This window comes from Pelodiscus sinensis, chromosome 5 (genome assembly GCF_052426305.1).
Source record: "Pelodiscus sinensis isolate ZL-2025 chromosome 5, ASM5242630v1, whole genome shotgun sequence".
Taxonomy (NCBI): Eukaryota; Metazoa; Chordata; order Testudines; family Trionychidae; genus Pelodiscus; species Pelodiscus sinensis.
This window is the reverse complement of record NC_143056.1, coordinates 61,022,053-61,049,411: the sequence shown is the minus strand read 5'-3', so window position 1 is coordinate 61,049,411 and position 27,359 is coordinate 61,022,053. Positions and strand designations below refer to the sequence as shown.

The following is a 27,359-nucleotide window of genomic DNA, read 5'->3' as shown; positions in this document are numbered from 1 at the left end:
CGCTGGCTACGCAGCAGCCAGCCCTTGTTGGAGCACTCTTCCTCCCACTTCCCTCACTCCTCGTAAAATGAGGGTTACAGGAGTCAGAGTAAGAAGTCCTCCAGCTCGACATTATTTCGACCTTCTGTTAAAATAACTGCTTGCTGTGTAGACATAGCCTAAGGATTTCCAGCAAGCACTGCACAGGGTCAACCTCCCCACAGTCAAGTCCCAAAACAAACTAAAACAACCAATTATTTAATTAAATGTATTTCTTGTTTCATCACCATAAGATTTCATCATCTAAATTTTACAACGTAACACAGCTATTTTGTAACCATACACTTGACAGTGACAATAAACGTAAGAAAGAGAAAACCCCAAGTAACATTCGAACGGTCCATTCCACAGAAAACACAGCAAGAAGAAAGTAGGAGATCCAAAAGCTTGGGTTTAGTTCTCCTAAGTCTCAGATCTGCACCATTTGCTGAGTCTGAAACATCATCCCTCCACCGGCTCGTAGAAATCCTCAAGGGGAATCCACGCAGACTCTTCCTCTGCTGGGCATCGCTGCTAGACACTCAGCTCCTTGACTGGTCAATCAGTTAGCTACGTCACAAATATACAGATGGAAAGAAAATCCCGTTAGAATACAAGAACAGGGAACAACAAAATAGAAATGACTCTTTTCCCATTGATACATTTAAGGAAAAGCTGATGACACGCACTAGCTGAGGAAGTTAACTAGAACAGCATGGCTAAAATCCAAACAACATTCCAAGTGTACACTTAAAACAGAACAAGTTATTTTTCCCTGTGTTATAATGAGCATTGCCCACATTCCCCGCTGGAGGGTTAACAGTATCATTAAGCTGCTGCAAAGTGCTTCAGCGTGAGGGACGACAGCCTGCTCTCTGCTCCTGAGCTCAGCTTCTCCCAGCTCACACAAGACTCGTGGCCCTTAGAAAAGCAGCTGTCCTGCCAGCTTGCCCTCACCTCACGGACTGTAACCCCACCAACCAAGATTGAACCAACTGGAGCAGAGCCCCAAACTCTACACCCGGAACCTTCTGGCACTGAACGTGGTGGTGTTAAATCTGCTCAGCAACAATGATTCAGACCAGGGGTGGGGGCAAGAGAGCCCCTGCGGGCCAGATCCAGACTGCAGAGGCCCTGCCGTCCCCAGGCCAATCAGGGCCCCTTCCCTGAGCCCCCTCATACACGCCAACCCTGACTTGCGCTGCTTGTGTATGTGGGGGTGCAGAAGTCCCATTAAATAAAGTCTGAAAGGACAAGGTTTCATTTCTGCTATTAATCATCTCATCAATTATCAATAATATTAAGCTGTGTATTTTCAGTCATGCAAACGTGCTTTCTTACACGGCTCTTGGTTGACCGCTTGCTCTGAATTTTGATGTTGTTTGAAAAGGTCGCCGACCCGCCGCCGTAAGCTGTTGGAGGGCTGTTCGGCGTTTGGACGCATCTCCTGAGGGGCCCTGAAACACCATTTCAGCATTGGCAGCAATGACTCTGAAGTCCAAGACACATTTCTACGTGGAAAGCTCACTAGTGCACACATGAAGGCAGCTGCTGGGGCCAAATGTCACCCTACAGCAACAACTAGTAGCAGGTAATGTTCTGATGGCTAAAAACAAAAATGGGTTTCGTTTGCTAAAATGGCACTACTACGAGAAAACCGTGGGCCGAGAGAAGAACTTATTTCAGGCAGGAAGTCACCCATATGCCTGGCTATTGTAGCTGCTCTGACAAAACTGGTTTGTTATAAGTAATTCTTCCACTCTGCTCAGCACTTAAGGGCCTCAGCTGAAGTACCGTGTCTACTTCTGGGCAGGGATGTAAATGGTTAACTGGTAAACCAGTAAGTATCACCCTTAGCAGATGATAACTTACAGGTTACGGTTAACAGGCAGACTGGAGCACTCCCAGCCAAAAGGGAGACTACGCCGCCTAACTGCCAAAAGGGGACGTAGAGGGAGAAACGAAGCAAGAAGCCGCTATCTTTTGTGAAGGTCAGGAGTGTGGGAAAACAGAAAAGGGGCGGCATTGCCTACAACAGGGAGACAAGAGAGTGCAAAGGGGAGGAAGGGTAGCAATACTGCAAAATGGGAACTAGCAGTAACAGAGGGAAAAAGCGGGGAAGAGATAGCTACAGCAGCAAAGGACAAAAGGGGCAAGGGGAAGCTATCGTGAGGAAGGGCATGAGGGGCAGCGCACAGAGGGAAGGCGGGAAAGAAAAGCTATACTGCATAACAAGCACAGTAGCAGACACGGAGGAGTGGAGGGGGGCAGCTGTACCTCCCAAAAGGCACCAATGGCAGAAGACGTATGCAGTGAAAACCAGCAGCCTTACCATAATTCTTCTATGCTAGTCCACACCGATTGGGGCATCAATTTCATCAAAGCATGCAGTCCCGGGCACCATGTGTCCTTAAAGATCCTGGACAACTGCAGAGTGCAACCAAACAAAAAAAAAGGCTGAAAATGTTGAATCCCCCACCTACAAGGGAAGACACCCTTGCTTTTGCTCTCTGCAACCAAAGCTGGGCATTATGCAGTAAGAGCTGTACTTTCCACCACCTCTCAGTCAACAAGCACAAGGGAACGCCAGCGGTCATGTTGGGTATCAGACTGCACAGTTGACGCAAGAGGGTGAAGAGGAGGAAGTGGTTGGACACGAGGAGGACAACAGGAAAAGAGGGGAAGACGGAAGGCTTTACTACAGTGACCACTAGGGTGCGGCTTTAAGAGAAACAGAACAGGAAAAGAAAGACAGTGAGAAGAGACAGAAATAAAGACAGGGGCACCTGTAAAATACACAAGAGACTGAGGGGAAGCAGAGAATGAGGTGGGTTGCTGCCTAAAGGGGCAGCCACGTTTACAAGAGGGAGAAAAGGGGTGTTACATGGGGTTCCTACCAAATACAGGGCACTGCGGACAGACGAATAACGGAGCCTAATTTGCCTAAAGGACAGGAGGAAGACAATAATAGGAAGAGAGGGGAAGAGGGAAGGCTTTACTTCAGTGGCTACTAGGGAGCGGCTCTAGGAGAGACAGAACAGGAAAACAAAGATAGTGAGGAAAGACAAAAAGGAAGACAGGGGCACTTGTAGCAGGTAAAGGGTTTGGGCAACTTGGCTCCCTGACTATATCGCAGCTTATAGTGGCCGTTAGGGAACATGGACACCCCTGCGGCGTCATCACCCTCTGTTGCCCCTAATCCCCGTTATGCAGCAGAGCTGCCCCGCCACTCCTCCTGCGCCTTCTCTTTCCCATACCGGGCGTCATGCAGTGTAGCTACCCTTTTCCCCTCTCAGTCTGCGGCCTCATAGACTTTAAGGTCAGAAGGGACCGATATGATCATCTAGTCTGACCCCCTGCACAGTGCAGGCCACAGAGTCTCACCTACGCCTCTTAGAATAATCCTCTCACCTATATCTCAGATATTGAAGCCTTCAAATACTTTGAAGGCCCCAACATGCAGAGAATCCTCCAGCTGTGATCTGTGCCCCATGCTACAGAGGAAGGCGAAAAACCTCCAGGGTCTCTGCCAATCTACCCTGGAGGAAAATTCCTTCCCGACCCCAAATATGGCGATCAGCTAAACCCTGAGCATGTGGGCAAGACTCATCAGCCAGACACCCAGAAAGTTCTCTCTAGTAACTCCTATCATCCCTCCAATGACCTATTTCCCACTGATAATGGCTCCCTGACTATATCGCAGCTTATAGTGGCCGTTAGGGAACATGGACACCTCTGCGGCGTCATCACCCTCTGTTGCCCCTAATCCCCGTTATGCAGCAGAGCTGCCCCGCCACTCCTCCTGCGCCTTCTCTTTCCCATACCGGGCGTCATGCAGTGTAGCTACCCTTTTCCCCTCTCAGTCTGCGGCCTCATAGACTTTAAGGTCAGAAGGGACCGATATGATCATCTAGTCTGACCCCCTGCACAGTGCAGGCCACAGAGTCTCACCTACGCCTCTTAGAATAATCCTCTCACCTAGATCTCAGATATTGAAGCCTTCAAATACTTTGAAGGCCCCAACATGCAGAGAATCCTCCAGCTGTGATCTGTGCCCCATGCTACAGAGGAAGGCGAAAAACCTCCAGGGTCTCTGCCAATCTACCCTGGAGGAAAATTCCTTCCCGACCCCAAATATGGCGATCAGCTAAACCCTGAGCATGTGGGCAAGACTCATCAGCCAGACACCCAGAAAGTTCTCTCTAGTAACTCCTATCATCCCTCCAATGACCTATTTCCCACTGATAATGGCTCCCTGACTATATCGCAGCTTATAGTGGCCGTTAGGGAACATGGACACCTCTGCGGCGTCATCACCCTCTGTTGCCCCTAATCCCCGTTATGCAGCAGAGCTGCCCCGCCACTCCTCCTGCGCCTTCTCTTTCCCATACCGGGCGTCATGCAGTGTAGCTACCCTTTTCCCCTCTCAGTCTGCGGCCTCATAGACTTTAAGGTCAGAAGGGACCGATATGATCATCTAGTCTGACCCCCTGCACAGTGCAGGCCACAGAGTCTCACCTACGCCTCTTAGAATAATCCTCTCACCTAGATCTCAGATATTGAAGCCTTCAAATACTTTGAAGGCCCCAACATGCAGAGAATCCTCCAGCTGTGATCTGTGCCCCATGCTACAGAGGAAGGCGAAAAACCTCCAGGGTCTCTGCCAATCTACCCTGGAGGAAAATTCCTTCCCGACCCCAAATATGGCGATCAGCTAAACCCTGAGCATGTGGGCAAGACTCATCAGCCAGACACCCAGAAAGTTCTCTATAGTAACTCCTATCATCCCTCCAATGACCTATTTCCCACAGATAATGGCCCCTACAGCCCGTTGACTCTGAGGAAGGGAAAGGGCAGCTATCCTGCGTAAAGCCCATTACAGGAAACAGAAGGCCCAAGGGGAGCTCGGGGCGGCAACGCTGAAGAGCGGGGAACAGGGCCAGCAGAGAGAAAAGAGGGGAAGGAAGTGGCCCATCTGGTTTAAAAAAAAAAAAAAGAGCTAAGGGGCCAGAGGTGGTGGCGGAAAGGTAGAGAGGGGCAGCTAGATAATACAGAACGAGCATGAGGGGAAAGAGGGACAGAGGGAAAAGAAGGCAGCAACGCCACCAAAGGGGCCGCCCGAGTCAAAGAGGGTTAAAACGGAGACAGAGTAAAGGAAAACAAAGACAAAGACAGAAAGACAGACAGGGGCACCTGTAAAATACACAAAGGCCTGAGGGGAAGCAGAGAGGGAGATGGCTTGCTGACTAAGGGGCAGCCACGTGTACAGATGGGAGGAAAGGGGTGGTACGTGGAATTTCTAACAAATACCGGGCACTGTGGACAGACGAATAACGGAGACTACTTTGCCTAAAGGACAGGAGGGGGACCACAATAGGGAAGAGGGAAGGCTTTACTTCAGTGGCTACTAGGGAGCGGCTCTAGGAGAGACAGAACAGGAAAACAAAGAGTGAGAAGAGTCAGAAAGACCAAAAGAAAGATAGGGGCACCTGTAGCAGGTTAAGGGTTTGGGCAACGTGGCTCCCTGAGTATATCGCAGCTTCTAGTGGCCGTTAGGGAACATGGACACCCCTGTGGCCTCACCACCCTCTGTTGCCTCTAATCCCCGTTATGCAGCAGAGCTGCCCCGCAACTCCTCCTGCGCCTTCTCTTTCCCATACCGCGAGTCGCGCAGTATAGCTACCCTTTTCCCCTCTCAGTCTGCGGCCCCTACAGCCCGTTGACTCTGAGGAAGGGAAAGGGCAGCTATACTGCGTAAAGCCCATTACAGGAGACAGAAGGCCCAAGGGGAGCTCGGGGCGGCAATGCTGAAGAGCGGGGAACAGGGCCAGCAGAGGGAGAAGAGGCAAAGGAAATGGCCAATCTGGTTAAAAAAAAAAGAGCTCAGGGGCCAAAGGTGGTGGCGGAGAGGTAGAGAGGGGCACCTACATAATGCAGAAAGGGCGTGAGGGGAAGGAGGGAGAGGGGGAAAAGAAGGAAACAAGTCCATCCAAAGGGCCGCCGGAGTGAAAGCGGGTTAAAGTGGAGACAGAGAACAGGAAAAGAAAGAAAGGCCTGAGGGGAAGCAGAGAAGGAGGTGGGTTGCTGCCTGAGGGGCAGCCAAGTGTACAGGAGGGAGAAGAGACGTGTTACATGGCGTTTCTACCAAATACAGGGCACTGTGGAAAGACCAATTACGAAGCCTATTTTGCCTAAGGGACAGGAGGAGGACGAGAACAGAAAGAGAGGGGAAGACGGAAGGCTTTACTACAGTGACCACTAGGGTGCGGCTTTAGGAGAAACAGAACAAGAAAAGAAAGACGGTGAGAAGAGACAGACAGAAAGACAGGGGCACCTGTAAAATACAGCTAGGCGTGAGGGGAGCAGAGAAGGAGGTGGGTTGGTGCCTAAGGGGCAGCCACGTGTACAGGTGGGAGGAAAGGGGTGATACGTGGAATTTCTACCAAATACTGGGTACTGTGGACAGACGAATAACGGAGATTACTTTGCCTGAAGGACAGGAGGAGGACCACAAGAGGAAGAGAGGGAAGAGGGAAGGCTTTACTTCAGTGGCCACTAGGGAGCGGCTCTAGGAGAGACGGAACAGGAAAACAAAGAGAGTGAGAAGAGACAAAAGGAAAGATAGGGGCACCTGTAGCAGGTAAAGGGTTTGGGCAACGTGGCTCCCTGACTATATCGCAGCTTCTAGTGGCCGTTAGGGAACATGGACACCCCTGTGGCCTCACCACCCTCTGTTGCCTCTAATCCCCGTTATGCAGCAGAGCTGCCCCGCAACTCCTCCTGCGCCTTCTCTTTCCCATACCACGAGTCGCGCAGTATAGCTACCCTTTTCCCCTCTCAGTCTGCGGCCCCTACAGCCCGTTGACTCTGAGGAAGGGAAAGGGCAGCTATACTGCGTAAAGCCCATTACAGGAGACAGAAGACCCAAGGGGAGCTCGAGGCGGCAATGCTGAAGAGCGGGGAACAGGACCAGCAGAGGGAGAAGAGGGGAAGGAAGTGGCCAATCTGGTTAAAAAAAATAGCTCAGGGGCCAGAGGTGGTGGCGGAGAGGTAGAGAGGGGCAGCTACATAATGCAGAAAGGGCGTGAGGGGAAGGAGGGAGAGGGGGAAAAGAAGGCAACAATTCCATCCAAAGGGGCGCCAGAGTGAAAGAGGGTTAAAGCGGAGACAGAGAACAGGAAAAGAAAGAAAGGCCTGAGACGAAGCAGAGAAGGAGGTGGGTTGCTACCTGAGGGGCAGCCACGTGTACAGGAGGGAGAAGAGAGGTGTTACATGGCGTTTCTACCAAATAAAGGGCACTGTGGAAAGACGAATTACGGAGCCTATTTTGCCTAAAGGACAGAAGGAGGACGAGCATAGAAAGAGAGGGGAAGACGGAAGGCTTTACTATAGTGACCACTAGGGTGCGGCTTTAAGAGAAACAGAACAGGAAAAGAAAGACAGTGAGAAGAGACAGAAATAAAGACAGGGGCACCTGTAAAATACACAAGAGACTGAGGGGAAGCAGAGAATGAGGTGGGTTGCTGCCTAAAGGGGCAGCCACGTTTACAAGAGGGAGAAAAGGGGTGTTACATGGGGTTCCTACCAAATACAGGGCACTGCGGACAGACGAATAACGGAGCCTAATTTGCCTAAAGGACAGGAGGAAGACAATAATAGGAAGAGAGGGGAAGTGGGAAGGCTTTACTTCAGTGGCTAGTAGGGAGCGGCTCTAGGAGAGACAGAACAGGAAAACAAAGATAGTGAGGAAAGACAAAAAGAAAGACAGGGGCACTTGTAGCAGGTAAAGGGTTTGGGCAACTTGGCTCCCTGACTATATCGCAGCTTGTAGTGGCCGTTAGGGAACATGGACACCCCTGCGGCGTCATCACCCTTTGTTGCCCCTAATCCCCGTTATGCAGCAGAGCTGCCCCGCCACTCCTCCTGCGCCTTCTCTTTCCCAACCCGGGCGTCATGCAGTGTAGCTACCCTTTTCCCCTCTCAGTCTGCGGCCTCATAGACTTTAAGGTCAGAAGGGACCGATGTGATCATCTAGTCTGACCCCCTGCACAGTGCAGGCCACAGAGTCTCACCTACACCTCTTAGAATAATCCTCTCACCTATATCTCAGATATTGAAGCCTTCAAATACTTTGAAGGCCCCAACATGCAGAGAATCCTCCAGCTGTGATCTGTGCCCTATGCTACAGAGGAAGGCGAAAAACCTCCAGGGTCTCTGCCAATCTACCCTGGAGGAAAATTCCTTCCCGACCCCAAATATGGCGATCAGCTAAACCCTGAGCATGTGGGCAAGACTCATCAGCCAGACACCCAGAAAGTTCTCTCTAGTAACTCCTATCATCCCTCCAATGACCTATTTCCCACTGATAATGGCCCCTACAGCCCGTTGACTCTGAGGAAGGGAAAGGGCAGCTATCCTGCGTAAAGCCCATTACAGGAGACAGAAGGCCCAAGGGGAGCTCGGGGCGGCAACGCTGAAGAGCGGGGAACAGGGCCAGCAGAGAGAAAAGAGGGGAAGGAAGTGGCCCATCTGGTTTAAAAAAAAAAAAAGAGCTAAGGGGCCAGAGGTGGTGGCGGAAAGGTAGAGAGGGGCAGCTAGATAATACAGAACGAGCGTGAGGGGAAAGAGGGACAGAGGGAAAAGAAGGCAGCAACGCCACCAAAGGGGCCGCCCGAGTCAAAGAGGGTTAAAACGGAGACAGAGTAAAGGAAAACAAAGACAAAGACAGAAAGACAGACAGGGGCACCTGTAAAATACACAAAGGCCTGAGGGGAAGCAGAGAGGGAGATGGCTTGCTGACTAAGGGGCAGCCACGTGTACAGATGGGAGGAAAGGGGTGGTACGTGGAATTTCTAACAAATACCGGGCACTGTGGACAGACGAATAACGGAGACTACTTTGCCTAAAGGACAGGAGGGGGACCACAATAGGGAAGAGGGAAGGCTTTACTTCAGTGGCTACTAGGGAGCGGCTCTAGGAGAGACAGAACAGGAAAACAAAGAGTGAGAAGAGTCAGAAAGACCAAAAGAAAGATAGGGGCACCTGTAGCAGGTTAAGGGTTTGGGCAACGTGGCTCCCTGAGTATATCGCAGCTTCTAGTGGCCGTTAGGGAACATGGACACCCCTGTGGCCTCACCACCCTCTGTTGCCTCTAATCCCCGTTATGCAACAGAGCTGCCCCGCAACTCCTCCTGCGCCTTCTCTTTCCCATACCGCGAGTCGCGCAGTATAGCTACCCTTTTCCCCTCTCAGTCTGCGGCCCCTACAGCCCGTTGACTCTGAGGAAGGGAAAGGGCAGCTATACTGCGTAAAGCCCATTACAGGAGACAGAAGGCCCAAGGGGAGCTCGGGGCGGCAATGCTGAAGAGCGGGGAACAGGGCCAGCAGAGGGAGAAGAGGCAAAGGAAATGGCCAATCTGGTTAAAAAAAAAAGAGCTCAGGGGCCAAAGGTGGTGGCGGAGAGGTAGAGAGGGGCACCTACATAATGCAGAAAGGGCGTGAGGGGAAGGAGGGAGAGGGGGAAAAGAAGGAAACAAGTCCATCCAAAGGGCCGCCGGAGTGAAAGCGGGTTAAAGTGGAGACAGAGAACAGGAAAAGAAAGAAAGGCCTGAGGGGAAGCAGAGAAGGAGGTGGGTTGCTGCCTGAGGGGCAGCCAAGTGTACAGGAGGGAGAAGAGAGGTGTTACATGGCGTTTCTACCAAATACAGGGCACTGTGGAAAGACCAATTACGAAGCCTATTTTGCCTAAGGGACAGGAGGAGGACGAGAACAGAAAGAGAGGGGAAGACGGAAGGCTTTACTACAGTGACCACTAGGGTGCGGCTTTAGGAGAAACAGAACAAGAAAAGAAAGACGGTGAGAAGAGACAGACAGAAAGACAGGGGCACCTGTAAAATACAGCTAGGCGTGAGGGGAGCAGAGAAGGAGGTGGGTTGGTGTCTAAGGGGCAGCCAAGTGTACAGGTGGGAGGAAAGGCGTGATACGTGGAATTTCTACCAAATACTGGGTACTGTGGACAGACGAATAACGGAGATTACTTTGCCTGAAGGACAGGAGGAGGACCACAAGAGGAAGAGAGGGAAGAGGGAAGGCTTTACTTCAGTGGCCACTGGGGAGCGGCTCTAGGAGAGACGGAACAGGAAAACAAAGAGAGTGAGAAGAGACAAAAGGAAAGATAGGGGCACCTGTAGCAGGTAAAGGGTTTGGGCAACGTGGCTCCCTGACTATATCACAGCTTCTAGTGGCCGTTAGGGAACATGGACACCCCTGTGGCCTCACCACCCTCTGTTGCCTCTAATCCCCGTTATGCAGCAGAGCTGCCCCGCAACTCCTCCTGCGCCTTCTCTTTCCCATACCACGAGTCGCGCAGTATAGCTACCCTTTTCCCCTCTCAGTCTGCGGCCCCTACAGCCCGTTGACTCTGAGGAAGGGAAAGGGCAGCTATACTGCGTAAAGCCCATTACAGGAGACAGAAGACCCAAGGGGAGCTCGAGGCGGCAATGCTGAAGAGCGGGGAACAGGACCAGCAGAGGGAGAAGAGGGGAAGGAAGTGGCCAATCTGGTTAAAAAAAATAGCTCAGGGGCCAGAGGTGGTGGCGGAGAGGTAGAGAGGGGCAGCTACATAATGCAGAAAGGGCGTGAGGGGAAGGAGGGAGAGGGGGAAAAGAAGGCAACAATTCCATCCAAAGGGGCGCCAGAGTGAAAGAGGGTTAAAGCGGAGACAGAGAACAGGAAAAGAAAGAAAGGCCTGAGACGAAGCAGAGAAGGAGGTGGGTTGCTACCTGAGGGGCAGCCACGTGTACAGGAGGGAGAAGAGAGGTGTTACATGGCGTTTCTACCAAATAAAGGGCACTGTGGAAAGACGAATTACGGAGCCTATTTTGCCTAAAGGACAGAAGGAGGACGAGCATAGAAAGAGAGGGGAAGACGGAAGGCTTTACTATAGTGACCACTAGGGTGCGGCTTTAAGAGAAACAGAACAGGAAAAGAAAGACAGTGAGAAGAGACAGAAATAAAGACAGGGGCACCCGTAAAATACACAAGAGACTGAGGGGAACCAGAGTATGAGGTGGGTTGCTGCCTAAAGGGGCAGCCACGTTTACAAGAGGGAGAAAAGGGGTGTTACATGGGGTTCCTACCAAATACAGGGCACTGCGGACAGACGAATAACGGAGCCTAATTTGCCTAAAGGACAGGAGGAAGACAATAATAGGAAGAGAGGGGAAGTGGGAAGGCTTTACTTCAGTGGCTACTAGGGAGCGGCTCTAGGAGACACACAACAGGAAAACAAAGATAGTGAGGAAAGACAAAAAGAAAGACAGAGGCACTTGTAGCAGGTAAAGGGTTTGGGCAACTTGGCTCCCTGACTATATCGCAGCTTGTAGTGGCCGTTAGGGAACATGGACACCCCTGCGGCGTCATCACCCTTTGTTGCCCCTAATCCCCGTTATGCAGCAGAGCTGCCCCGCCACTCCTCCTGTGCCTTCTCTTTCCCAACCTGGGCGTCATGCAGTGTAGCTACCCTTTTCCCCTCTCAGTCTGCGGCCTCATAGACTTTAAGGTCAGAAGGGACCGATATGATCATCTAGTCTGACCCCCTGCACAGTGCAGGCCACAGAGTCTCACCTACGCCTCTTAGAATAATCCTCTCACCTAGATCTCAGATATTGAAGCCTTCAAATACTTTGAAGGCCCCAACATGCAGAGAATCCTCCAGCTGTGATCTGTGCCCTATGCTACAGAGGAAGGCGAAAAACCTCCAGGGTCTCTGCCAATCTACCCTGGAGGAAAATTCCTTCCCGACCCCAAATATGGCGATCAGCTAAACCCTGAGCATGTGGGCAAGACTCATCAGCCAGACACCCAGAAAGTTCTCTATAGTAACTCCTATCATCCCTCCAATGACCTATTTCCCACAGATAATGGCCCCTACAGCCCGTTGACTCTGAGGAAGGGAAAGGGCAGCTATCCTGCGTAAAGCCCATTACAGGAGACAGAAAGCCCAAGGGGAGCTCGGGGCGGCAACGCTGAGGAGCGGGGAACAGGGCCAGCAGAGAGAAAAGAGGGTAAGGAAGTGGCCCATCTGGTTTTTAAAAAAAAAAAAGAGCTAAGGGGCCAGAGGTGGTGGCGGAAAGGTAGAGAGGGGCAGCTAGATAATACAGAAAGGGCGTGAGGGGAAAGAGGGACAGAGGGAAAAGAAGGCAGCAACGCCACCAAAGGGGCCGCCCGAGTCAAAGAGGGTTAAAACGGAGACAGAGTAAAGGAAAACAAAGACAAAGACAGAAAGACAGACAGGGGCACCTGTAAAATACACAAAGGCCTGAGGGGAAGCAGAGAGGGAGATGGCTTGCTGACTAAGGGGCAGCCACGTGTACAGATGGGAGGAAAGGGGTGGTACGTGGAATTTCTACCAAATACCGGGCACTGTGGACAGACGAATAACGGAGACTACTTTGCCTAAAGGACAGGAGGGGGACCACAATAGGGAAGAGGGAAGGCATTACTTCAGTGGCTACTAGGGAGCGGCTCTAGGAGAGACAGAACAGTAAAAGAAAGAGTGAGAAGAGTCAGAAAGACCAAAAGAAAGATAGGGGCACCTGTAGCAGGTTAAGGGTTTGGGCAACGTGGCTCCCTGAGTGGCTCCCTGAGTATATCGCAGCTTCTAGTGGCCGTTAGGGAACATGGACACCCCTGTGGCCTCACCACCCTCTGTTGCCTCTAATCCCCGTTATGCAGCAGAGCTGCCCCGCAACTCCTCCTGCGCCTTCTCTTTCCCATACCACGAGTCGCGCAGTATAGCTACCCTTTTCCCCTCTCAGTCTGCGGCCCCTACAGCCCGTTGACTCTGAGGAAGGGAAAGGGCAGCTATACTGCGTAAAGCCCATTACAGGAGACAGAAGACCCAAGGGGAGCTCGAGGCGGCAATGCTGAAGAGCGGGGAACAGGACCAGCAGAGGGAGAAGAGGGGAAGGAAGTGGCCAATCTGGTTAAAAAAAATAGCTCAGGGGCCAGAGGTGGTGGCGGAGAGGTAGAGAGGGGCAGCTACATAATGCAGAAAGGGCGTGAGGGGAAGGAGGGAGAGGGGGAAAAGAAGGCAACAATTCCATCCAAAGGGGCGCCAGAGTGAAAGAGGGTTAAAGCGGAGACAGAGAACAGGAAAAGAAAGAAAGGCCTGAGACGAAGCAGAGAAGGAGGTGGGTTGCTACCTGAGGGGCAGCCACGTGTACAGGAGGGAGAAGAGAGGTGTTACATGGCGTTTCTACCAAATAAAGGGCACTGTGGAAAGACGAATTACGGAGCCTATTTTGCCTAAAGGACAGAAGGAGGACGAGCATAGAAAGAGAGGGGAAGACGGAAGGCTTTACTATAGTGACCACTAGGGTGCGGCTTTAAGAGAAACAGAACAGGAAAAGAAAGACAGTGAGAAGAGACAGAAATAAAGACAGGGGCACCTGTAAAATACACAAGAGACTGAGGGGAAGCAGAGAATGAGGTGGGTTGCTGCCTAAAGGGGCAGCCACGTTTACAAGAGGGAGAAAAGGGGTGTTACATGGGGTTCCTACCAAATACAGGGCACTGCGGACAGACGAATAACGGAGCCTAATTTGCCTAAGGGACAGGAGGAGGACGAGAAGAGAAAGAGAGGGGAAGACGGAAGGCTTTACTACAGTGACCACTAGGGTGCGGCTTTAGGAGAAACAGAACAAGAAAAGAAAGACGGTGAGAAGAGACAGACAGAAAGACAGGGGGGCACCTGTAAAATACAGCTAGGCGTGAGGGGAGCAGAGAAGGAGGTGGGTTGGTGCCTAAGGGGCAGCCACGTGTACAGGTGGGAGGAAAGGGGTGATACGTGGAATTTCTACCAAATACTGGGTACTGTGGACAGACGAATAACGGAGATTACTTTGCCTGAAGGACAGGAGGAGGACCACAAGAGGAAGAGAGGGAAGAGGGAAGGCTTTACTTCAGTGGCCACTAGGGAGCGGCTCTAGGAGAGACGGAACAGGAAAACAAAGAGAGTGAGAAGAGACAAAAGGAAAGATGGGGCACCTGTAGCAGGTAAAGGGTTTGGGCAACGTGGCTCCCTGACTATATCGCAGCTTCTAGTGGCCGTTAGGGAACATGGACACCCCTGTGGCCTCACCACCCTCTGTTGCCTCTAATCCCCGTTATGCAGCAGAGCTGCCCCGCAACTCCTCCTGCGCCTTCTCTTTCCCGTACCGCGAGTCGCGCACTATAGCTACCCTTTTCCCCTCTCAGTCTGCGGCCCCTACAGCCCGTTGACTCTGAGGAAGGGAAAGGGCAGCTATACTGCGTAAAGCCCATTACAGGAGACAGAAGGCCCAAGGGGAGCTCAGGGCGGCAATGCTGAAGAGCGGGGAACAGGGCCAGCAGAGGGAGAAGAGGGAAAGGAAGTGGCCAATCTGGTTAAAAAAAAGAGCTCAGGGGCCAGAGGTGGTGGCGGAGAGGTAGAGAGGGGCAGCTATGCAATGCAGAAGGAGTGTGAGGGAAAGGAGGGAGAGAGGGAAAAGAAGGCAGCAACGCCGCCAAAGGGGCCGCCGTAGTCAAAGAGGGTGAAAATGGGTGTTCTGCTGCTCTGGGGGTGCCATGGGCTATAAAAAGCGAAAGCAGGGACGGGCAATGTCCAGTACCTAAGTGGCACTGTGGACAGCACAATGTCAAAGACATTTTGCCTAATGGGCACTAGGAGGAGAATAGGAAAAGAGGGGAAGAGAGAAGAAGGCTGTTCTTCACAGTAGCCACTAGGGTGTGGCAGAGCGCAGGAAGCTGAGAGGAATCCTTAAATCTCCTCACACACAGGAAGCACGGGCGAGGTCAATGCCCTAAAAGGCCGTAGGGGAAGAGAAGAGTCAAGGGGTAAACGTGCTGGCTATGCAGGCTAATAGGCAACAGAGGCAGAGGGTGGCAAAGAAAGGCCGAGCAATGTGCTGGGCATTAGGTGCCGGAGAAGATGAAATGCTCAACGCCTCAAGATCCTGAGGTGGAGGAGAGAGATCAAGGGGGAAAAGGCACCAAGGCTGCCTCAGGGGCTCCAGGGGCACAAGAGGATTCCAGGGGGTTAAGCGGCCCTGGTGGGCGCTAGGGCAGCAGAGAGATAAAGCAGGGACAGGGCACTCCTAACACCTAAGAGGCGCTGTGGATAGACCAATAATGGTGCCCACTATGCCTAATGGGCACGAGGAGCTCAATAGGAAAAGAGGGGAAGAGGGAAGGCCGTACTTCTCTGTGGCCACGACGGAGCATCTCTAGGGGACAGAGTGGAGAAAGAGAAAGACAATGGGAAAAGACCAAAAAAGATAGGGGCAACCTGTAAATTGCACAAAGACCTGCGGGGAAGCAGAGAGGGAGGTGGGAGAAAAGGGAACAAGGCTGCCTAAGGGGCAGGCAAGGTGTAGAGGAGGGATTAGGGACATCAAGGAGCTCTGGGGTGGTTAACGACCGGAAAGGTCGTAGGGGGAGGAGTGGAAGAAAGGGTTGGCTATGGAGGCTAACGGGTAATAGATACAGAAGCAGGCAAAGAAAGAGCAACCGAGTGGCTGGGCTTTCTAATGGGGTCTATAGAGTAGGGAAGAGAGAGAGAAAGAAAGAGAAAAACACTTATATAATGTACGAAGGGCCTAAGGGGAAGCAGAGAGAGGGGGAAGGCGGCAGTAAAGCCGCGTAAGACGTCGCCAGGCTCCAAAGGTTATAATGGGTTTATGCTGACCTGGGGGGCACTATGGGCCATGGAGAGTGAAAGCAGCAACAGAGCATGTCTAGTACTTTATTGACATTTTGTGGAGAACACCATGTGTAAGAGAAAAGGGCGTCCATTTTCCCTAATGGACAGTAGGAGGAGAAGAGAGGCTATGCTTCACTAGGGCCACTAGAGTGAAGCTGAGAGCAACAAGGCTACTGGGGTGCTTATATCATCTCAGAAAGACTAGAGAGCTGAGGATCAAGGACGGATGTGGCAGGAGAGGAGGCAAGTGTGGAGAGGAGAGGTTATGGAGCATAATGGGCAATACGGGCAGAAGAATGCGCAGAGAGGAACAAAATCCCTGACCTGTATAATAGGCACCAGAGAAATCGAAGGTATAGGGGGGAATCTAAGTAATTCAGGAAAGGCCTGAGGGAAAGGAGAGAGCAAAGGGGGAAAAGGACGCAATCTATAATACAGAGGGAGAAAGGAGGCGGAGGGGAAACGTGGCTGCCATATTTTATGAAAGGCATCAAGGTTAGCAAACAATCAAGGGGGAGAGCGGTGGCTAAACTGCTTCACATGCAATAAGTGTAAATAGAGACGGAAAAAGGGAAAATACAGCAATACTGCAAAATGAGCACTAAGAGTAAGGAATGGGGGAAGGAAGAGACATACCGAATAATGGGTGCTACGTGCTATAGAGGGAATAAAGTGGGAACATGGGGAAAGGGATGGCAGGAGCAGCAGAGGGTGGTTAAAAGGAATAAGCGGCAGTTACGCAGTGGAAGGGTATGAGAGCCAGCAAAAAGGGAAAATGGGAAAGGAGAAGCTACACTGCATGCCTGAATAAAGGGACAAGAGAGGAAGAGGGAAAGGGTGGCAACATCCTATTACAGACACTATAGGTAGCAAATGCCATAGAGTGGAAGGGGCATCAAATGGGCACAAATGGCAGGAAGAGTGAGGAAGGATAAGGGAAGCCTTACCACAATTCTTCTGCTGTTGTCCACAGTGATTATGCGCCAATTCCATTATCGCCTTAAGTTCTGGGAATCACGTTCCATCTTAAGAAACTGCAGGAAGCCCGGAGAAGAAGAAAACTGGCTGAAAATCTAGAAATGAGCACCTATGCAGAAAGAAGGGACTACAAGCACAATGGACACAAGGAGCAACAGACAGGCAAGGGGGAAAGAGACATCTACATTTTGTAAGAGGTAGCAGGGGCACGAGAGGATCACAAGAACCAATTATGCTGCCCTGATGGGCACTAGGAGCAGTGGAAAGTGAAAGAGGGGGAAAAGGCACTTCTATTGCATGAAAGGCACCTCTGAGGGCAGGAAAGGGAAAGGGAAAGGGTCGGCTATTCCCGCATAATGGACACTAGAGGGAGGACAGGGCAGAAGGAAGGTCATGCTTCACAATGGCCAGCAGGGGACAGCACTGTTTGAGAAGGGGAGGTTTCGCTAACACTGCCTAATGGCAAAGGGAGAAAATGGCGGCTACACTGAACAAAGTCCACTGAGGCAACAGAGGGCGAGGAGCTGAAAAGTAGGCTGTGCGGAATAATGCCCACTGGAGAAAGCAAAGGAAGAAAGGGGGCGGAGAGACAGGGAGAGACAGCTACATGGAAAGAAGGATATATGAGGACAGGCACAGTGTAAAGCGGAGAAGGCTAGGCTGCAAAACATGCACTAGGGATATGCAGACAGCGAGAAGGAGAGGAAGAGCCAGCAGACGGTAAAAGTACTGCGAATCCACACAATGGGCACTAGAAGTAGCTGACTCAGGAGGGGAAAGGATGCCTAAACTGCACAGTGAGGAAGAAAATGAGGAAGGAGGGAGTATATGTTCCATGGACACTAGGGGCAAGAGAGAGGAAAGGGGGAAAAGGATGTTTACGCTTCGAAAAAGGTACCGGAGACAGGAGAGGATTACTACAGAGATTTATGGTGACTTGGAGGACACTTGGGGACAACGGGGGCATTGGAGGAAGCATAGGAAGAAAGGAGCGGAGAGGCAGGGAGAGACACCTACAAGAGACGAAGGACACGAGGACAGGCACATAACGGGGAGGAGGAGCAAAGGACTGCAGAGACAGAAAGGGACGCTTATACAGTTCAAGGGGAAATCAAGGCCACAGAGGGGAAAGTGGGGAAAAGAGTTGCCAGAGTTTTTAACGGACACTAGAGAGAGCCAAGCGTGAAAGGGAGGAGAGGCAGGTAGACTGGACGAAGCACAGGAGGGCCAGGAGTTGGCCAAGGGAGAAAAGGGCGGATACAGGGAACAACATGCCCTGGAGGCAACAGAGGGGGAGGAGGGCAAAAGCTGGCTAGGCAGAGTAACGCCCATTGGAGGAAGCATAGGAAGAAAGGAGCGGAGGGACAGTGCAAGACAACTACAAGAGACGAAGGACACGAGGACAGGCACATAACGGGGAGGAGGAGCAAAGGACTGCAGAGACAGAAAGGGACGCTTATACAGTTCAAGGGGAAATCAAGGCAACAGAGGGGAAAGCGGGGAAAAGAACCGCCAGAGTTCGCGACGGACACTAGAGAGCGCCGAGTCGTGACGCACAGGAAGAAAGGGGGGGGGGGGTGAAGGGAAGGGCAAGGAGAGTCTATAGGGACCTTTATGCTGCCTTAAGGGGGCACTTGGGGCAGCCCTACGTGAGAAGTTCTGTTTCTAATGCCTAAGAGGTACCACTGAGGGCAGAGAAGTGCAAAAGGGAGGCCTACCCTGCATAATGGACACTAAAGAGGCTGGGGCAGGGATTTGGGGGGAGAGGAAGGGTTTACCTCACTCTGGCCACTAGGTGGGGCACCGCTGGAGAAGGGACGGGTCACTTACACTCCCCAATGGACACTAGGGGCAGCAGAGAGTTAAGAAGGGGAAAGTCTCCCACAGTACGCTGCTGCTCCCAGTGCCCACTAAGCTCCATCGCCCACCGCCTAAGTCCCTCTCCAGGGCATTCTGGCTGTTAGGCAGTACATCTGCCTTTTCCCCTCCTCAGAGCCAACGAGCATTAGAGCTAGCAGAGGGAGGAGGGGAAAGAAGCCGTTCTAATGCCTAAGAGGCACCACTCAGGGCAGAAAACTGAAAGGGGAACGGGCGTCATTCCCCCACAATGGGCGCTAGCAGAAGGAGGGGGGGGCAGAAGGCCATGCGGCACAGCGGCCAGTAGGGGGCGGCACTGGTTGGAAAAGGCAAGGGGTCACTTATGCTATCTAATGGACAATAGAGGCAGCAGAGAATTCAAGAGGGAGAAGACTCCCCCTCCCACCTGCTTCTAGTGTCCCCTGGGCACAGAGACCCCTCCCTCCTCCTCCTCCTCCTCCCTTTCACCTTCTCCATGCTGTAGTGGGCGATATGCAGTACAGCTGCCCTGTCCCCTCCTCAGAGTCAACGGGCAGTAGGGGCGGCAGACTGAGGAGGCGAACAGGCCGCTAAACTACATTAGAACACCGACTAGGGCACGCAGAGGATCAAAGGGCAGCGAGGGAGGTTAGGCTGAATAACAGGCAACAGATTCTTAAGCGAGAAAAGAGGGAAAAGGAGGGCCCATATTTCATAACGGGCACAGGGGCAAAAAGGGGGCAGCTATATTGCAAAAAGGGCAGAGGGGCAGCAGAGAGTGAAGGGGGACAAAGGACGACTATACCACGCTACACCAACTAAAGGGAGAGGGAGAGCGGGAGGGAGAGGGAGAACAAGTGGAGACAGGGGACCTTATGTTACACCTCACCAAGTCTAAGTATGGCTCAAAGCAAAGTAGAAAAAAGGGGGGTTACAGGCCTAATGGATCATGAGGGCAGGAGAGGGAGAAAGGGGTGGCTATACTGACTAAGAGGATTTAGGGGCACCAGTAGAGGGAACAGGCAGCTTTCCTACATAACGGGGAGGAGGGGCAAAAACTGAGCAGACAGAAGGGGACGCTTATACAGTTCAAGGGGAAATCAAGGCCACAGAGGGGAAAGTGGGGAAAAGAGTTGCCAGAGTTTTTAACGGACACTAGAGAGAGCCAAGCGTGAAAGGGAGGAGAGGCAGGTAGACTGGACGAAGCACAGGAGGGCCAGGAGTTGGCCAAGGGAGAAAAGGGCGGATACAGGGAACAACATGCCCTGGAGGCAACAGAGGGGGAGGAGGGCAAAAGCTGGCTAGGCAGAGTAACGCCCATTGGAGGAAGCATAGGAAGAAAGGAGCGGAGGGACAGTGCAAGACAACTACAAGAGACGAAGGACACGAGGACAGGCACATAACGGGGAGGAGGAGCAAAGGACTGCAGAGACAGAAAGGGACGCTTATACAGTTCAAGGGGAAATCAAGGCAACAGAGGGGAAAGCGGGGAAAAGAACCGCCAGAGTTCGCGACGGACACTAGAGAGCGCCGAGTCGTGACGCACAGGAAGAAAGGGGGGGGGGGGTGAAGGGAAGGGCAAGGAGAGTCTATAGGGACCTTTATGCTGCCTTAAGGGGGCACTTGGGGCAGCCCTACGTGAGAAGTTCTGTTTCTAATGCCTAAGAGGTACCACTGAGGGCAGAGAAGTGCAAAAGGGAGGCCTACCCTGCATAATGGACACTAAAGAGGCTGGGGCAGGGATTTGGGGGGAGAGGAAGGGTTTACCTCACTCTGGCCACTAGGTGGGGCACCGCTGGAGAAGGGACGGGTCACTTACACTCCCCAATGGACACTAGGGGCAGCAGAGAGTTAAGAAGGGGAAAGTCTCCCACAGTACGCTGCTGCTCCCAGTGCCCACTAAGCTCCATCGCCCACCGCCTAAGTCCCTCTCCAGGGCATTCTGGCTGTTAGGCAGTACATCTGCCTTTTCCCCTCCTCAGAGCCAACGAGCATTAGAGCTAGCAGAGGGAGGAGGGGAAAGAAGCCGTTCTAATGCCTAAGAGGCACCACTCAGGGCAGAAAACTGAAAGGGGAACGGGCGTCATTCCCCCACAATGGGCGCTAGCAGAAGGAGGGGGGGGGCAGAAGGCCATGCGGCACAGCGGCCAGTAGGGGGCGGCACTGGTTGGAAAAGGCAAGGGGTCACTTATGCTATCTAATGGACAATAGAGGCAGCAGAGAATTCAAGAGGGAGAAGACTCCCCCTCCCACCTGCTTCTAGTGTCCCCTGGGCACAGAGACCCCTCCCTCCTCCTCCTCCTCCTCCCTTTCACCCTCTCCATGCTGTAGTGGGCGATATGCAGTACAGCTGCCCTGTCCCCTCCTCAGAGTCAACGGGCAGTAGGGGCGGCAGACTGAGGAGGCGAACAGGCCGCTAAACTACATTAGAACACCGACTAGGGCACGCAGAGGATCAAAGGGCAGCGAGGGAGGTTAGGCTGAATAACAGGCAACAGATTCTTAAGCGAGAAAAGAGGGAAAAAGGAGGGCCCATATTTCATAACGGGCACAGGGGCAAAAAGGGGGCAGCTATATTGCAAAAAGGGCAGAGGGGCAGCAGAGAGTGAAGGGGGACAAAGGACGACTATACCACGCTACACCAACTAAAAGGAGAGGGAGAGCGGGAGGGAGAGGGAGAACAAGTGGAGACAGGGGACCTTATGTTACACCTCACCAAGTCTAAGTATGGCTCAAAGCAAAGTAGAAAAAAGGGGGGTTACAGGCCTAATGGATCATGAGGGCAGGAGAGGGAGAAAGGGGTGGCTATACTGACTAAGAGGATTTAGGGGCACCAGTAGAGGGAACAGGCAGCTTTCCTACATAACGGGGAGGAGGGGCAAAAACTGAGCAGACACAAGGGGACGCTTATACAGTTCAAGGGGAAATCAAGGCCACAGAGGGGAAAGTGGGGAAAAGAGTTGCCAGAGTTTTTAACGGACACTAGAGAGAGCCAAGCGTGAAAGGGAGGAGAGGCAGGTAGACTGGACGAAGCACAGGAGGGCCAGGAGTTGGCCAAGGGAGAAAAGGGCGGATACAGGGAACAACATGCCCTGGAGGCAACAGAGGGGGAGGAGGGCAAAAGCAGGCTAGGCAGAGTAACGCCCATTGGAGGAAGCATAGGAAGAAAGGAGCGGAGGGACAGTGCAAGACAACTACAAGAGACGAAGGACACGAGGACAGGCACATAACGGGGAGGAGGAGCAAAGGACTGCAGACACAGAAAGGGACGCTTATACAGTTCAAGGGGAAATCAAGGCAACAGAGGGGAAAGCGGGGAAAAGAACCGCCAGAGTTCGCGACGGACATTAGAGAGCGCCGAGTCGTGACGCACAGGAACGGGGGGATGGGGGGGTGAAGAGAAGGGCAAGGAGGGTCTATAGGGACCTTTATGCTGCCTTAAGGGGGCACTTGGGGCAGCCCTACATGAGAAGTTCTGTTTCTAATGCCTAAGAGGTACCACTGAGGGCAGAGAAGTGCAAAAGGGAGGCCTACCCTGCATAATGGACACTAAAGAGGCTGGGGCAGGGATTTGGGGGGAGAGGAAGGGTTTACCTCACTCTGGCCACTAGGTGGGGCACCGCTGGAGAAGGGACGGGTCACTTACACTCCCCAATGGACACTAGGGGCAGCAGAGAGTTAAGAAGGGGAAAGTCTCCCACAGTACGCTGCTGCTCCCAGTGCCCACTAAGCTCCATCGCCCACCGCCTAAGTCCCTCTCCAGGGCATTCTGGCTGTTAGGCAGTACATCTGCCTTTTCCCCTCCTCAGAGCCAACGAGCATTAGAGCTAGCAGAGGGAGGAGGGGAAAGAAGCCGTTCTAATGCCTAAGAGGCACCACTCAGGGCAGAAAACTGAAAGGGGAACGGGCGTCATTCCCCCACAATGGGCGCTAGCAGAAGGAGGGGGGGGGGCAGAAGGCCATGCGGCACAGCGGCCAGTAGGGGGCGGCACTGGTTGGAAAAGGCAAGGGGTCACTTATGCTATCTAATGGACAATAGAGGCAGCAGAGAATTCAAGAGGGAGAAGACTCCCCCTCCCACCTGCTTCTAGTGTCCCCTGGGCACAGAGACCCCTCCCTCCTCCTCCTCCTCCTCCCTTTCACCCTCTCCATGCTGTAGTGGGCGATATGCAGTACAGCTGCCCTGTCCCCTCCTCAGAGTCAACGGGCAGTAGGGGCGGCAGACTGAGGAGGCGAACAGGCCGCTAAACTACATTAGAACACCGACTAGGGCACGCAGAGGATCAAAGGGCAGCGAGGGAGGTTAGGCTGAATAACAGGCAACAGATTCTTAAGCGAGACAAGAGGGAAAAGGAGGGCCCATATTTCATAACGGGCACAGGGGCAAAAAGGGGGCAGCTATATTGCAAAAAGGGCAGAGGGGCAGCAGAGAGTGAAGGGGGACAAAGGACGACTATACCACGCTACACCAACTAAAGGGAGAGGGAGAGCGGGAGGGAGAGGGAGAACAAGTGGAGACAGGGGACCTTACGTTACACCTCACCAAGTCTAAGTATGGCTCAAAGCAAAGTAGAAAAAAGGGGGGTTACAGGCCTAATGGATCATGAGGGCAGGAGAGGGAGAAAGGGGTGGCTATACTGACTAAGAGGATTTAGGGGCACCAGTAGAGGAAACAGGCAGCTTTCCTACATAACGGGGAGGAGGGGCAAAAACTGAGCAGACAGAAGGGGACGCTTATACAGTTCAAGGGGAAATCAAGGCCACAGAGGGGAAAGTGGGGAAAAGAGTTGCCAGAGTTTTTAACGGACACTAGAGAGAGCCAAGCGTGAAAGGGAGGAGAGGCAGGTAGACTGGACGAAGCACAGGAGGGCCAGGAGTTGGCCAAGGGAGAAAAGGGCGGATACAGGGAACAACATGCCCTGGAGGCAACAGAGGGGGAGGAGGGCAAAAGCAGGCTAGGCAGAGTAACGCCCATTGGAGGAAGCATAGGAAGAAAGGAGCGGAGGGACAGTGCAAGACAACTACAAGAGACGAAGGACACGAGGACAGGCACATAACGGGGAGGAGGAGCAAAGGACTGCAGAGACAGAAAGGGACGCTTATACAGTTCAAGGGGAAATCAAGGCAACAGAGGGGAAAGCGGGGAAAAGAACCGCCAGAGTTCGCGACGGACACTAGAGAGCGCCGAGTCGTGACGCACAGGAAGAAGGGGGGGGGTGAAGGGAAGGGCAAGGAGAGTCTATAGGGACCTTTATGCTGCCTTAAGGGGGCACTTGGGGCAGCCCTACGTGAGAAGTTCTGTTTCTAATGCCTAAGAGGTACCACTGAGGGCAGAGAAGAGCAAAAGGGAGGCCTACCCTGCATAATGGACACTAAAGAGGCTGGGGCAGGGATTTGGGGGGAGAGGAAGGGTTTACCTCACTCTGGCCACTAGGTGGGGCACCGCTGGAGAAGGGACGGGTCACTTACACTCCCCAATGGACACTAGGGGCAGCAGAGAGTTAAGAAGGGGAAAGTCTCCCACAGTACGCTGCTGCTCCCAGTGCCCACTAAGCTCCATCGCCCACCGCCTAAGTCCCTCTCCAGGGCATTCTGGCTGTTAGGCAGTACATCTGCCTTTTCCCCTCCTCAGAGCCAACGAGCATTAGAGCTAGCAGTGGGAGGAGGGGAAAGAAGCCGTTCTAATGCCTAAGAGGCACCACTCAGGGCAGAAAACTGAAAGGGGAACGGGCGTCATTCCCCCACAATGGGCGCTAGGAGAAGGGGGGGGGGGCAGAAGGCCATGCGGCACAGCGGCCAGTAGGGGGCGGCACTGGTTGGAAAAGGCAAGGGGTCACTTATGCTACCTAATGGACACTAGAGGCAGCAGAGAGTTCAAGAGGGAGAAGACTCCCCCTCCCACCTGCTTCTAGTGTCCCCTGGGCACAGAGACCCCTCCCCTCCTCCTCCTCCCTTTCACCCTCTCCATGCTGTCGTGGGCGATATGCAGTACAGCTGCCCTGTCCCCTCCTCAGAGTCAACGGGCAGTAGGGGCGGCAGACTGAGGAGGAGAACAGGACGCTAAACTACATTAGTGAGACAAGCAGCAAATATGCTGCACAGCCTGCACTAACTAGAAAGCAGAGACTGAGGCGCTCCAAAGTCAGGCTACGCTGCCTAACACCCAATGCAGCATGAAAACGGTGAAAGGGGGGGAAGTGACAGTTAGGTTTGCGAAGAGCATGAAGATCAGCCAATGGGAACATAATAAAGGGGTTGCTAAATTGCCTAATGTGCTATAGGAAGAAGCAGAGACGGAAAAGTGCGGAAAGGGTAGCAATACTGCAAAACAGTCATAGAGTGAAAGGAAGGAAAGGTCCTACTAACAGGCACTGTAGGAGATAAATGGAAAAGGCGAGGAAAGGGGTGGCTACAGCTCCTAACGACACAAACAGTAGGAAAGGGTTAAAGGTGCAAGGGACAGCTATACTGAAGAAGGACGTGAGAAGTAGAAAGGGAAGGTGGCAAAGGAGCAGTTAAACCGCATAATGAGCGAGAGGGAATGAAAGGGGGAACAGAGTGGCTACATCCTATAACAGCGGCATCAGGGACAGCAGACATTGAGGAGCGGAAAGGAGAAGCTATACCTTCTGAAGGTCATAAATGGCAGAAGATATAAGGGAAGACAAGCAGCGCCTTACCCATAATTCTTCAGTTCGAGACCACAGTGATCCAGGGTCAGAAGATCTAGAAAACAGCACCTGGGAGAAAACACTGGGGAAAAAACTGGGTTAGTAACTCTGTAGAACAAATACTGAAAAGATGGCTAATGAGAGGTATTCTGCATTAACAGGCACTAGGAGGAGCAATGGCTAGCGGCCAGTGACACCAATATGGCTTAACAGTCACAGGCCCGCAGGGTAAGGAGGAGCAGAGGGACGCCGCAGTCTCCCCCCCCACCAACCTCCAGGCCCGCCGGGTAAGGAGGAGCAGAGGGACGCCGCAGGCCCCCCCACCAACCTCCAGGCCCGCCGGGTAAGGAGGAGCAGAGGGACGCCCGCAGGCCCCCCCCCACCAACCTCCAGGCCCGCCGGGTAAGGAGGAGCAGAGGGACGCCCGCAGGCCCCCCCCCCACCAACCTCCAGGCCCGCCGGGTAAGGAGGAGCAGAGGGGCGCCCGCAGGCCCCCCCCCCACCACCCTCCAGGCCCGCCGGGTAAGAAGGAGCAGAGGGACGCCCGCAGGCCCCCCCCCACCAACCTCCAGGCCCGCCGGGTAAGGAGGAGCAGAGGGATGCCCGCAGGCCCCCCCCCACCAACCTCCAGGCCCGCCGGGTAAGGAGGAGCAGAGGGACGCCGCAGGCCCCCCCCCACCAGCCTCCAGGCCCGCCGGGTAAGGAGGAGCAGAGGGACGCCGCAGGCCCCCCCCCACCAGCCTCCAGGCCCACCGGGTAAGGAGGAGCAGAGGGATGCCCGCAGGCTCCCCCCCACCAACCTCCAGGCCCGCCGGGTAAGGAGGAGCAGAGGGACGCCGCAGGCCCCCCCCCACCAGCCTCCAGGCCCGCCGGGTAAGGAGGAGCAGAGGGATGCCCGCAGGCTCCCCCCCACCAACCTCCAGGCCCGCCGGGTAAGGAGGAGCAGAGGGACGCCGCAGGCCCCCCCCCACCAGCCTCCAGGCCCGCCCGGTAAGGAGGAGCAGAGGGACGCCCGCAGGCCCCCCCCCACCACCCTCCAGGCCCGCCAGGTAAGAAGGAGCAGAGGGACACCCGCAGCCCCCCCCCCCCACCAACCTCCAGGCCGCCGGGTAAGGAGGAGCAGAGGGACACCCGCAGCCCCCCCCCCCCCCAACCTCTAGGCCGCCGGGTAAGGAGGAGCAGAGGGACACCCGCGGCCCCCCCCCCGCCCCCCCAAGCTCCAGGCCGCCGGGTAAGGAGGAGCAGAGGGACACCCGCAGCCCCCCCCCCCCAACCTCCAGGCCGCCGGGTAAGGAGGAGCAGAGGGACGCCCGCAGGCCCCCCCCCCACCAACCTCCAGGCCGCCGGGTAAGGAGGAGCAGAGGGACGCCCGCAGCCCCCCCCCCCCACCAACCTCCAGGCCGCCGGGTAAGGAGGAGCAGAGGGACACCCGCAGCCCCCCCCCCCCCAACCTCCAGGCCGCCGGGTAAGGAGGAGCAGAGGGACACCCGCAGCCCCCCCCCCCCACCAACCTCCAGGCCGCCGGGTAAGGAGGAGCAGAGGGACACCCACAGCCCCCCCCCCCAACCTCCAGGCCGCCGGGTAAGGAGGAGCAGAGGGACGCCCGCAGCCCGCCCCCCCCTCCAGGCCCGCCGGATAAGGAGGAGCAGAGGGACGCTGTAGACCCCCCCCTCCACCCAATGTCCAGTCCCAGGGCTGGCCAGGATCCGGGGCGGAGCGTGGCCGAGCCAGGCCTGGGGCGGGGCCGGGATCCGGGGCGAAGCGGGGCGTGTCGGAGGCAGGCCCCGGGCGGGGCCGGGATCCGGGCCGGGGCGTGGCGGGGCGGGGCCGGGATCCGGGCCGGGGCGCGGCCTGACCCGGATCCGGGCCGGGGCGCGGCCTGACCCCGGGCGGGGCCGGGATCCGGGCCGGGGCGTGGCGGGGCGGGGCGAAGCCAGGGTCGGGCTGGGAATACTCACGGAACAGCTGTGTGGGAATGGCAGCTTCGGAGTCTCCGCTACTTTCCAGAAAGTTTTCACCTTTCGGACCTCTCCAGTCGCCGTCCTTCCGCTTCTGGATCCCACCGGCAAATGGCGGGCTGGGCGTCTTCGGCCTCTTTTTATATGGACGTTCTA

At 54.2% G+C, this 27,359-nt stretch overlaps 1 long non-coding RNA gene across 1 annotated transcript; it reads right to left on the bottom strand.

Moving 5' to 3' along the window:
* Positions 1-233: 233 nt before the first annotated feature.
* On the bottom strand, positions 234-27,359 carry LOC149524326 (uncharacterized). Its single transcript, XR_016349651.1, has 6 exons — positions 27,204-27,359; positions 25,255-25,327; positions 16,708-16,794; positions 2,351-2,445; positions 1,360-1,475; positions 234-588 (listed from the first exon to the last, which is right to left on the bottom strand). It is a non-coding gene; the product is annotated as an uncharacterized LOC149524326 (long non-coding RNA).